At 33.8% G+C, this 13,236-nt stretch overlaps 1 pseudogene; it reads left to right on the top strand.

Annotated features, from left to right (window-relative positions):
- Positions 1 to 43: 43 nt before the first annotated feature.
- LOC101500767 (probable glycosyltransferase At5g03795) lies at positions 44 to 961 on the top strand (annotated as a pseudogene).
- The last annotated feature ends 12,275 nt before the right edge of the window (positions 962 to 13,236 follow it).

The following is a 13,236-nucleotide window of genomic DNA, read 5'->3' as shown; positions in this document are numbered from 1 at the left end:
TATATATATATAAAATTAGATTAATCATCATCACCGTGTAAAAATGTAAAATTGTTGTCTTTCGATACAAATCTCTACATTTCATAACTATTATTATGTTCCTCTGCAATTACAATATCACTAATTACCTCATAACAATTCCTCTCCAAATCCTTACCTAACACAAAAAACACTCTTCCTCCAAAATTTTCAAAAAATGGTTTAAAATTTCAAAGTATTTATGTATGAACCAAACATAACCCAATTCAAATTTGAAACACAAACACAAGTTGAATCTCTCTTTTACTCTTAACTAAGAAACAGTTCTTACATCACCTAACAACCTGAAGAAGCAAACCTCTTACGCGCCAAGATCTTGTGCTTCCCCACGCGCCAAGATAGGTTCGTCCCTCACAAGGATCTCACGCTACCGCCACTCCGTAATTCTTACGCGCCGGTTAAATTGGGTAGCGGAGAGTTCTGCGTTGTTTATTGTGGCAACGACGACGTTTTGTCTTTGGGTGAAGCGCTGCGTTTAGGGTGTGTTCCTGTGGTGGTTACGGAGGGACCGTTGAACAGCATGCCGTTTGTGGATGTGCTGAGGTGGAGGAAGATGGCTCTGTTTGTGAAGAGTTATGTGAAGGTTGATACTGACACGTGGAGGGAACAGCATGAGTTTATGAAAAGATTGGGTTTGGTGGCGAGTAAGCACTTACAGTGGAATCTCAGTCCTATACCGTTCGATGCGTTTAACACTATCATGTATCACTTGTGGATTAGACGCCATACCGTTAGATATGAAAGTGAATCTCTGATCATGTATACTTAGCACAAGATCAATTATATATGGATGCAAATTTGACTTATTAAAACATAGTGGGACTTAATATTTTTAAATGACTATGTTTTTAGTTTTTGTTTTCTTTATCATTGCTATAATTTACATTTTGTATGTATTAATTCTTTTTATGTAAATTTTGAGTTTTTTTTTTTTTTTGCTTAATGGTTGAGTTATTTTCTTTCTAAATTTTAGTGTAACTGTCCATAGTTTTGTTTATTAGTTAATTTTAATATGGTAGTTATTGTGGTATTTATTAATCTATATGAAAAAAAAATATCATACACAAACAATTAAAGACTCATTTGTTACAAATTTTTTTAAAAATAATTTTGTTATTTAAAAATTTAGATATTTTAAAGAAAAGGAGAAGTTGTTTTTATATTATTTTTTTATTTTCATTTTATAAAAAAATTATAATAAGTAGATAAAAACTTTTAAAATTAATTAATTTTTTAAAATAAAAAATATAACAATCGTACAGTAAGTAATGCTTTAGGATAAATTAAATTTTCTTAGTCTTTCGCTTAAGGTTTGTCTAATGTCAATTTTTTTGAAATGTTTATAGATAAACTCTATGAGGTTATTATGATGTAAAGGAACTTAGCTCCAACGCAATTCATATTCGTATAACCATTGAAATTATCCTATTAAAGTGATTATTTGGATTTCTTTTGGGAGAAATAAAAATAATTATTAAAATATAAATTGATTTTAATTAATTTTTTTTAACATATTTAAAAGTTTCCATAAGAAAAATTTTCTAATATGAAATCTAAACTTGAAACATAAATTTAGAGCTTTAATAAATAAATAAATAATTTTAATTTCAAATTTATTGTTCATTACCTTGACATATTCAAAATATAAATTACGTTACATTTAACTTACTTTTAATAAAATTTAATTTGCATCTATTAAAACCAAGCAATCTTACATTTTAAAGGAGCAATCTTACATTTTAAAGGAGCAATTGCATGCCATTTAAGAGGCAATTCTATAGGAATCAATCATATTAATATCATATTAAATAAACAATAATAAATTGCAAGCCTTAAATATAGTGGAAATGATACTTTTTTTCAATTCTTCAAGAGAGAAGATTAAAACTAAGAGAACAAATTATAAAACCATCTTGAATTTGAAAATCAATAGTTACCACCATACACATTCTCTAACATTTGTTTCCACATTATTTCTATTATTTGTTGAAATTCATGCATATCCCACTATTTTCGAAATAGGTCATACCAAACCTAACAATTGACCTAGATAAATTTCAGCGAAGGTTAGAGTGTTGAAAAGAGTGTGTATTACATTTACATAGTTTGTTTATTCCTCATCTACACTATCGATAATCTCTTAATGTGAGCTAGATGGTAAGAAAACATGCAACAATGTGTATCAAATGCACATTATACTAATGTTTTATATCGTCAATCAATCACAAACGTTAGATCGTTAATAATGTTTAACTTTTACCAAAATTACTTATAAAGTCACGTATATGATTTGTTGATTGTGTAAAACTTTTTACACTGTCAATGCATGAAAATTAAGCTCATTATTAAATTGAGATGTGAAATTAGAAATTTGCAACTCTTTAGTGTAATTTATGTTACCTTAAAACAAACCGAATGATTTTGTTGCACTCTGTCCCTAAGCCATTTGATTACCATTGGCAACAAAGAGAACACTGCACTATGCTCGCAATTACTGGAACTCATTTCCATATCAACTTTTAGTTCTTTAGAAACAATGTTGGTAATTTTACCTGCTATAAGCCAACGAGATAACGAAGTAAGGTCGTAAAACAATTATAATTATGGTTCTAAATTCATTTTATAGCCCCAAAATAATCACAAATAATCAAATGAAGTATGAGTTATTAAAACACAATTTGTATATTATGAATCAATACCTTTTGTTGTTTTGCATGAGATTTTCCCACACTCTTTGAAGATTGAACTGCCATGACATATCAACTTGAGAATCAGACAATGGTTTGTCTTTTCAATTCTTTGGTTTTGTATTTCAAGTTTCTCTTGTCATTTTTTTTAGCCTCTTGAATGATAACTTTCATGTGTATTTTGTTACATTTGTTTAGAGGTTTACCACAAACTTGATTGAGATTTGTTTGGTTGCTTGAAGAACTTAAAGAGTTGCATTATGGAGTGGAAAAAGGCTAGAGTGAAAATTATAAAAAAAAAAGTCATTATTGAATGATATACACGAGTGATACATTTCTTGAGTGTAAACACTTAGTGAGCGGTGAAGACCTTATTTTTATTGTGTTCAATTGTTTTTGTCATTTGTTGATTATTGTGGTACTCGTTGTTGAAATCATGAATGGAAGTGAACCAAACCCCTTTTCTCCTAAAACTATTTTTCTTATGTATCACTTTACAAAAATGTTGAATACTCAAATGAATTCTTTTAGAGAAGAGTTTGTGAATCAAAGAGATAAGAGATCTCATCATGGAAGGTCTTCTCAAAATGAAGATGGGTTTGAAATCGAGGGAAATAGAAGACAAAGAGAACATGTGAGGAACCATAAAGACTATTATGAGAGAGGGAATCATAGGAATCATGAGAAAAACCATAGAAATTTTCACGGAAATGAGAGGAGGAACCAAAGACATGATGATACATATGTCGGTGGCAAAATTAAGTTCCCTTCATTTCATGAAAAAGTGATCCAGAAGCATATCTTGATTGGGAGCTTAAGATAGATCAATTGTTTTTTCTCATGATATTAGAGAAGATATGAGAGTTAAGTTGGCTACCTTAGAGTTTAAGGAACATGCTTTACTTTGGTGGGACCAAAATGTCAAGGAAAGGAGGAGATGTGGTGCTAGGCAACTAAATGATTGGGATGAATTAAAAGCACTTTTGAGGAAAAGGTATGTACCATCGCATTATCAAAGGGAGCTACATCAAAAACTACAAAGGTTGAAACAAGGCTCCAAGAGTGTGGAGGATTATTATAAGGACTTTGAGACTTTGATAATTCGCTCCAACATTAGAGAGGATGACGATGCCATAATAGCTAGGTTCTTGGATGGCCTAAGCTATGAGATTAGAGATGTGGTTGAGTTGCAACACTTTATGGATATTGAGGAGCTTGTTCATAAGTCGTCTACCATTGAACAACAATTTAAGAGAAAAAGTACTTTTAAAAAGTATTCCTCAAACAAAGACTCATCACATTGGAACAAACATAAAAGAGAGGGTGATTCTCCATTGGCTTCGCCCAAATAAGGTAAGTCTTCTAAACCTAAAGCTCATCTTCCTAGTTCTTCTTCTTATTCTTCAATTAATGTTTTAAATGCTTAGGAAATAGGTCACATAACATCTAATTGTCCAGATAAAAAGTCTATGATTGCAAAGGCCAAAGAGGTATATGAAATTGATTCTTCCTTTTATTCTTACTCTTCACAATCATCCCCAAGTGAACTAGATAGTGACTATGAATTGGCTCCTGTTGAAGGAGATCTTCTCATGGTTAGAAGACTCTTAGGAGTCCAAGTTAAGGATGACGATTCTCAAAAAGAAAATATTTTTCATACTAGATGTCTTGTTGATGAAAAAGTTTTCTCTTTGATAGTTGATAGTTTTAGTTGTACCAATATGGCTAGCACTAGATTAGTCACAAAAATTGGCTTGAAAACCATTAAACATCGGAGGCCATATAAGCTTCAATGGCTAAAGGACGATGTTGATATTTTGAAGGATAAACAAGTTTTGGTAAAATTTAGCATTGGCAAATATCATGATGAAATTTTGTGTGATGTTGCACCTATGGAGGTCGGCCATATTTTGTTAGGGCGACCATGGAAATTTGATAAAAAAGTTCATCGTGATTGTCATACTAACATATACTCTTTTGTGCATAAAAAGTATAAAGTGTCTCTTTTACCTCTTAGTCCCAAGGAAGTTTATCTTGATCAAACTCAATGGAATCTAAAGAGGGACAAAGAGATCAAAAAACAAAAAGGAAAATATATTATGAATGCTCATGTCTCAAGTAACCAAAATTCTTTACCTAGGGTCGAAAACTTATTTGCTAGAGAGCATGTGGTTAGAAAAGCTTTGTTGACTAAACAATCGATATATTTTCTATATTGCAATGGTTTATGTTTATCTACGTCATATGATGATATTCCTCTTTCATTGAATTTTCTTTTAAACACATACCTTTTTGGAGGACTTTCGGGTTGTAATGGGGCTTAGGTAAGGGTAGGACATTTTAGGATAGTAGGCTTTACCACTTGGAGTTAGGCATACATTTCCACCTTATTCTACCATTTTTTTTTTCACCTTTTCATTATGGAGATTCTCAAACATTGACAAAAGAACCAAGAAGATGTTATTACCAAAGTACACAAATTGAATTTTTTTTCTTTTTTTTTCTTCTTTTTATTTATTTATTTATTTTTTCTTTTTTCTTCTTTCTTTTTCTTCTTTTTATTTTTACTTTTTTTATTTTCTTTTTGTGAGAATCACCACCACAAACTTAAAAAGTTGCTATCCCATGAGCAACTCCAAACTTAGAATTTTACCAAGACAAGACAAAAATTTCCTACCTAACTTCAAGTAAGGTGATGTAATGAGTCAGGTCTTTGGTTTGTAATGTGGCTAGTAACCGAAAGAAAAGGGCAAGACTCAAAGGGGCTAGCAAAGGATAACATTTTCATAGGGTAGTTAGAAAGGCTCAAACGACCAAATAAAATTGCCTCAATGTATGCATAAATTACAAGTGATGCAAGTTAGAATTAGTGCAAGTTCTGAAGGATAATACATGTCTAGATAATCACACAACAAAGAATTTAAGTGTTTAGGCTCAAAAGCTCACAGCTAGGATAATAAGAGAGAGTATGAACAATCAAAATAAAGCCAACATGCTTCTGAAAAGTTAAAATTGTATTTTTGAAAAATTGATGGCATATTAGCCTTCTACAACCATTTAGTAATCAAGAATGCATGCATTAGGAAGGCTTGTCGACGTGAGCAATAACATAATCTAAGAAATGAAATTTAACTTGCGAAATCACAAATAGAAATTTTAAGATTAAGTGCAAGTCAGTACAACTGTTTCATCATAGTACACATTTAGTGAAAGGAAAAAAAAACATGAAGAAGAGAAAGTCAACATACACTGACATTAAACAAAGAAAACGGAAAGAAACATGACAAACAACAGAATGAAAAAAAAAGGAAAGAAAACTTTTCAAAGTTTAGTAGTTCAAGGATTCTCGTTTAGATCATCTGCTCCTGTTCCGCTATGGTCGCCAATATACTTTGATGATAATGGAGGAGGTTTGGAGAGTGGGAAGATGCGGGTTTTAAAACTTGGCCGTGAAAAGCGCTTCAGGCCCGCGTTGACAGTGATAATACCTGGAAAAAGCGCTTCAGGTGCGCTTGGGCGCGCTTCAGGCGCGCGTTGACAGTAGCAACACCTGGAAAAAGCGCTTCAGGCGCGCTTGGGCGCGCGTTCTGTCATTTGGAGCTGTACAATCGCTTCTCAACTCATCTTTTTGATTCCTTGCTCATACCAAACATCAAAACTAAGAGAACTTGAAATTAAAGACTAAAATTGGAACTAAATGGAGTAAAATAAATCTAAAATGCAATAAATAAATACGGTGCAAAGGATATAAAATTGGGTTGCCTCCCAATAAGCGCTCGTTTAGTGTCTTGAGCTTGACGTCTCAACTACTGTCAAGGTGGCATATATGACAGGAAGAACACATCATCCTTCTCACCAAGAGATACATATTTCAAGTGAGGTGGCAATTGCTTTTTCTCTATATATTCATCTTCATTCCTTTTCAACCCCTCCCATGTAGTGGGGAAACGGGGGGAGTAAGATGATGATGCTTCTGGCATGGCTAAAACTTCTTTCACCTTCGGCTCTTTACTTTCTTTAACAACATCTTGGAGTAGGCATAACACTTTTTCTAATGGCATAATGTGTCCTTGATGTTCAACTTCTTCATCGACTATCGAATTAAAAATCTCAATTCGGTTGCACCATTCTCTTTCGTTTGAATGCTCCATGGCTTTTAAAATATTAAATGTAACTGTTTCCTCATTTACCTTAAAGGTTAAGGTGCCATCTGCTACATCAATCATAGCTCGCCCTGTTGCTAAGAACAGGCTCCCCAAAATTAAAGGAATGTCATTGTCTTCCTCCATGTCTAGTACCACGAAATCCACTGGAAAAATGAACTTATCCACTTTAACCAACACATCTTCTGCCACTCTATAGGGGTGTTTCATTGAGCGATCCGCAAATTGTAGCATCAGCTGTGTGTCTTTAACTTTTCCAATGCCCAGTTTTTTGTATATGGAAAGGGGCATAAGACTTACACTAGCCCCAAGATCACACAACGCCTTCCCAAAAGTTCTATTTTCCAATAGCGCACGGGATTGAGAAGCTTCTAGGATCCTTGAGCTTCGGCGACAGTTTTCTCTATAGTATAGCACTACATTCTTCCGTAAGCATCACTGTTTCACCGCCGATTTTTCTTTTCTTTGATAGAATCTCCTTCATGAACATGGCGTATGTTGGCATCTATTCTAGTGCATATGCAAAAGGAATGTTAATCTGTAATTTTTTAAAAACATCAAGGAACTTACCGAATTGTTTTTCTGTTTCTTCCTTTTTTAACCTTTGAGGAAACGGAAGTCGAATTTCTGGTTTTGGCAATGGTTCCCTTTTTTGTACCACAGGTTATTCCTCCTTTTCAAGAGTGGTGTGCTCCTCCACTAAGGTCGGTGTGACTGTTTCCTCTGAGTGGGTTGAGCTTGAAGTACTTACACTTTGTTTGGCTTTAGGCGATATTTGTTCACTTACCTTGCCACTCCTTGTTGTCACGACATTGACATTATTTCATGGATTCAGAACCGTGTCACTAGGTAAATTTCCAGTCGTTCTTTGTGCCATTTGTTGAGCAAGTTGACCCACTTGAGTTTCCAGATTCTTTATGGATGCAGAGTGATTTTTCTGGATGGCTCTTGACTCTTCAATGAAAGAACTTGTGGTTGTCACTAATTTCTCCGTAGCACTCTCCCAAGCAGCCTTTCTATGTGGGAATTGGTTTGTTTGAGATCTTTGTTGACCCTGAGATCCACCTTGCTGATCTTTCCAAGAAAAATTTGGATGATTTCTCCAACCAGGGTTGTACGTACTAGAGTAAGGATTATTCTGCCTCCCGTTATTACTAACAAAATTCACCTGTTCTAGTTCTTCTAACTCATTTTCATCTAGTGCTTCACAAGCTCCAGTTTTATGTGCTCCTCCACACAGGTTACAGCTAGTCTACTTTAGTAATTTGACACGGACCACATGGGGTTGTATATTTAGAGCTATCATCCCCTTCTTTATCTCAGTGGTGATAACATCTTTTATGTGTTTTGAGAGCAACATCCCTTGAACCAACCCAGCCTCATAAACATTCAATTCCAGCATACCACTTTTTGATTTGCTTTCGCTGTTTTTTTTCTTCTTTTTCTAGATCAAAGAATAGTTCAGCTGAGGACTGGCCTCGCATACAAGGTTAGACAAATTATGAGTAATGAACAGTTAAAGAAAGATAAATAACTAAGTAGAAATTAAAGAGTTTTAAACCAGATTTTTTTTTAAATTAGAAATAAAATAAAAGAAGACATTTTATTGCAAAGCAAAAAATTTCAATTTAGTAAATAAATTAAATTCAATAGTGATATGGCAATCCCAGACAACGGCGCCAAAAACTTGATAGCGTTTCAGCAAGTGTACTGAATCATTGCAAGTAATAATAAAACGGTAGTACCGAGTGTCGAACTCAAGAATTGCATTTTACTATTGAATTATATTTAATTACTAAAATTGAACAAAAAGTTCCCAAGTTGATTGAAATAATATTTAAAATTGACAACAGTAGTAAAATTGATCTTTTATAAATTAAGAAAAATGTCAGGGATGAGTTTCACTTTGAATCCAATCTTGGTGTCTAATTTGATCCTAGTTATTGAATTCCTTTATTGAATTATTACCGAATTCTCTTTATTATTCTTGCCCTAATGTCTTAGTGACATAACCTTTAATTCCAAAGTAACCCCTAATTTTTTAGTAGATTTAAGATTAGAATTAAGCATTACCGTATAGAAATTCTCTTGTAAATTATTGCTTTGCAACTAATTTAATTGGTTTCATGACCTGCACCTATGTCTAGACTACAAATTCATGAATTTCTCATCTCAAGCATTCGTAAAGTCCACTTTCGTTTCAAAATACAAATCGTAGAACATTTTAATGTTGATCAAGCAATAAAAAGCATTAAGCACAGAGATGAGAAAAATCATTCAATAAACTCATTCATATAACCAGAAATCAAATCATAAAAATAAGGGTTTCATCTTGTTACACTCATCTCTAACAATAGGTTTTAGTTACTCATGACAGAGATAAAAGAGATTGAGATTAGAGAAGAATTACAAGAACGATTCATGAATGATTCTTGATAAAACTGCTCCAATGATGTTAGAAACGACCGTCTTTGAGTTTCTATGTTAGGGCACAAGTCTCTCAACTTCCCAATAGTGAAAAAGATCCCTAAAACAGTAAAAATCTGTGTTTTATGGTTGGTGGTGCGCGTCGCGCGCCCCAGACGCGGAAAACACGCTCCAGATGCGTTTGGGCAGTAGCAACTGCTGGAAAACGCGCTTCAAGTGCGCTTGGGCGCGCAACATCTGCTGTCCGGCGTATATTGCATTTTGCTCCTCATTCGAGTCTGAATTTGGTTCCAGTGGCTTCATGAAAGTTGTAGCTATGGATCTTAGCTTTCATTTGCACTTGGTTTGACTCCAATTGAACATCTACCACTCCAGATATGGCTGAAATACTCTACATATGTCATGTTGATTTCTCACCAAAATTCAGCACTGCACTAAAACAAAACGCAATGTAAAATTACGACAAATTCCTACTTAATCAACGAAATAAAAACACAACATTTTATCAACTAAAAGAACAAAAATCAACAAAATATATCAAATAAATCCTTAATTTAACTAATGATTGAGGATAAATAAGACTAAAATAGTGGGAAAATATGCATATGATGAAGAGTCATCAACTAAACAATCGGTATATTTTCTATATTGCAATGGTTTATATTTGTCTACGTCACCATATTGATTTGATTCCTAGTGCTTCTTTGCCTAATAGGCCTCCTTATAGAAGTAATCCGTAAAAAACTAAAGAAATTGAAACACAAGTCCACAAACTTTTGGAAAATGGTTGGGTTCAAGAGAGCCTTAGTCCTTGTGCCATGCCGGTAATCTTAGTACCAAAGAAAGATGGCACATGGTGCATGTGCACCGATTGTCATGCTATTAATAATATTACCATCAAATATAGATATCCTATACATAGGCTTGATGATATGTTAGATGAATTGCATGGTGCATGTGTATTTTCCAAAATTGACTTAAAAAGTGGTTATCATCAAATTCGGATTAGGGAGAGCGATGAATGGAAAACGGCTTTTAAAACCAAGTTTGGCCTTTATGAATGGTTAGTTATGCCATTTGGCCTAACTAATGCCTCTAGTACTGATGACTCTTCATCATATGCATATTTTCCCCACTATTTTAGTCTTATTTATCTTCAATCATCAGTTAAATTAAGGATTTATTTGATATATTTTGTTGATTTTTGTTCTTTGATTTAATAAAATATTTTGTGTTTTTATTTCGTTGATTAAGTAGGAATTTTTCATAATTTTACATTGCGTTTTGTTTTAGTTCAGTGCTGAATTTTTGTGAGAAATCAACATGACATATGTAGAGTATTTCAGCAATATCTGGAGTTGTAGATATCCCATTGGAGTCAACCCAAGTGAAAATGCAAGCTAAGATCCATATCTACAACTTTCATGAAGACACCGGAACCAAATTCAGACTCGAAAGAGAAGACAATTGCAATATACGCCGAACAACAGATGTTGAGCGCTTGGAGTGCGCCCAAGCGCACCTGAAGCGCTTTTTCCAGCATTTGCTACTGCCCAAACGTGCCTGGAACGTGTTTTCCACGCCTGGGGCGCGCGACGCGCACCAACAACCATAAAAACGCATATTTTTACTGTTTTAGGGATCTTTTTGACTCTTGGGAAGTTGGGAGACTTGTGCCCTAGCATAGAAACTCAAAGACCGTCGTTTCTAACATCATTGGAGCAGTTTTATCAAGAATCATTCATGAGTCGTTCTTGTAATTCTTCTCTAATCTCTATCTCTTTTATCTCTGTCATGAGTATCTAAACCCTATTTGTTAGGGATGAGTGTAACAAGAGGAAACCCTTATTTTTATGATTTGATTTTTGGTTATATGAATGAGTTTATTGAATTATTTTTCTCATCTCTATGCTTAATGCTTTTTATTGTTTGATCAACATTAAAATGTTCTACGATTTGTATTTTGAAACGGAAGTGGACTTTACAAATGCTTGAGATGAGAAATTCATGAATTTGTAGTCTAGACATAGGTGCAGGTCATGAAACCAATTAAATTAGTTGTAAAGCAATAATTTACAAGAGAATTTCTATACTGTAATGCTTAATTCTAATCTTAAATCTACTAAGGAATTAGATGTTACTTTGGAATTAAAGGTTCTGTCACTAAGACATTAGGGCAAGAATAATAAAGATAATTCGGTAATAATTCAATAAAGGAATTCAATAACTAGGATCAAATTAGACACCAAGGTTGGATTCGAAGTGAAACTCATCCCTGACATTTTTCTCAATTTATAAAGGATCAATTTTACTACTGCTGTCAATTTTAAATATTATTTCAATCAACTTGGGAACATTTTGTTCAATTTTAGTAACTAAATATAATTCAATAGTAAAACGCAATCCTTGAGTTCGACACTCGATACTACCGTTTTATTATTACTTGCAACGATTCAGTACACTTGCTGAAACACTATCAGTTATTGATGGACTTTGTATTGTAAGTGGAAATGATTCAGAGCCTTTTTAAAATTAAAAAACCTGCAATATTTAGCAGTTGCATTCAGCTACATGCAGTGTGTAGTCGAATACACATATGTAACGTTCAGTTTTTATGTAAAATTTCCACGTCGTATTCGAATAAGAACATGTTGTTTTTGCCACTGACTTGACTTGTATTCGGCTACGAAAATGTTGTATTCGAATACGACAATATAGTTTGTCAAAAACTTCATTTTTCAACATTGTTTATGCATTTTTGACATATGAAAACCCTTTCGAGGAGTTTTTATTATTACTTGCAATGATTCAATACACTTGCTGAAACGCTATCAAGTTTTTGGCGCCGTTGCCGGGGATTGCCATATCACTATTGAATTTAATTTATTTACTTAATTGAAATTTTTGCTATGCGGTAAAATTTTTGATTTTATTTTATTTTATGTTATTTTTTTTATTTGTTGAACTTGCTAATGTCATATCTAGTGGTTTGTCTCTTCTTTGTTTGAGATAACTATTCGCTGTAGAGCATGGAAGATTATAATGATGATATTCTACTACAATTATATGAAGAGTGTGATACTTGTCTTATATCTGGTATATGTCGCATGATTGACGGACAAATCTTGAGTTATACATTTTTAAGATATCACCCTCAGATCCCTCCGATGCAGCCTCTTAGGTGTGACTTTTGCGGAGAAGCACATAAGAATGGAAATTGTGCTGATGACCTTGTCGAACTAGTAGAATATGAAGATTTTTTTTCTCAAAGTTACAGAAAACGACGAGTGTTCTTCCTGTCATATATGCCACCTTGACAGTTGTTGAGACGTCAAGCTCAAGACACTAAACGAGCGCTTATTGAGAGGCAACCCAATTTTATATCCTTTGCACCGTATTTATTTATTGCATTTCAGATTTATTTTACTCCATTTAGTTCCAATTTTAGTCTCTAATTGCTAGTTCTCTTAGTTTTGATGTTTGGTATGAGCAAGGAATAAAAAAGATGCGTTGAGAAGCGATTGTACAACTCCAAATGACAGAACGCGCGCCCAAGCGCGCCTGAAGTGCTTTTTCTAGGTTTTGCTACTGTCAACGCGCGCCTGAAGCGTGCCCAAGCGCGCCTGAAGTGTGCTTGAAGTGATTTTTCCAGGACCTAATGGAAACCCAACAAAAAAGCAAAACGAACCAAGGTCGCAAGTACATTATTCGCTCAACAGACACCAGGAGGCATGTTTTATGCTGATCTATTTGCACCTCACCAGTATACTGGCGACCATAGCGGGACATGAGCAGATGATCTAAACGAGAATCCTTGAACTACTAAACTGAGAGAAGTTTTCTTTTCTTTTTTTTTTTCTTTCTGTTGTTTGTCCTGTTTCTTTTCGTTTTCTCGTTTTCTTTGTTTAATGTCAGTGTAT

The sequence above is a fragment of the Cicer arietinum genome, chromosome 2, assembly GCF_000331145.2.
Source record: "Cicer arietinum cultivar CDC Frontier isolate Library 1 chromosome 2, Cicar.CDCFrontier_v2.0, whole genome shotgun sequence".
NCBI classification, from domain to species: domain Eukaryota; kingdom Viridiplantae; phylum Streptophyta; class Magnoliopsida; order Fabales; family Fabaceae; genus Cicer; species Cicer arietinum.
The sequence above is the reverse complement of the archived record's forward strand: the minus strand, read 5'-3'. Positions and strand labels throughout refer to the sequence as shown.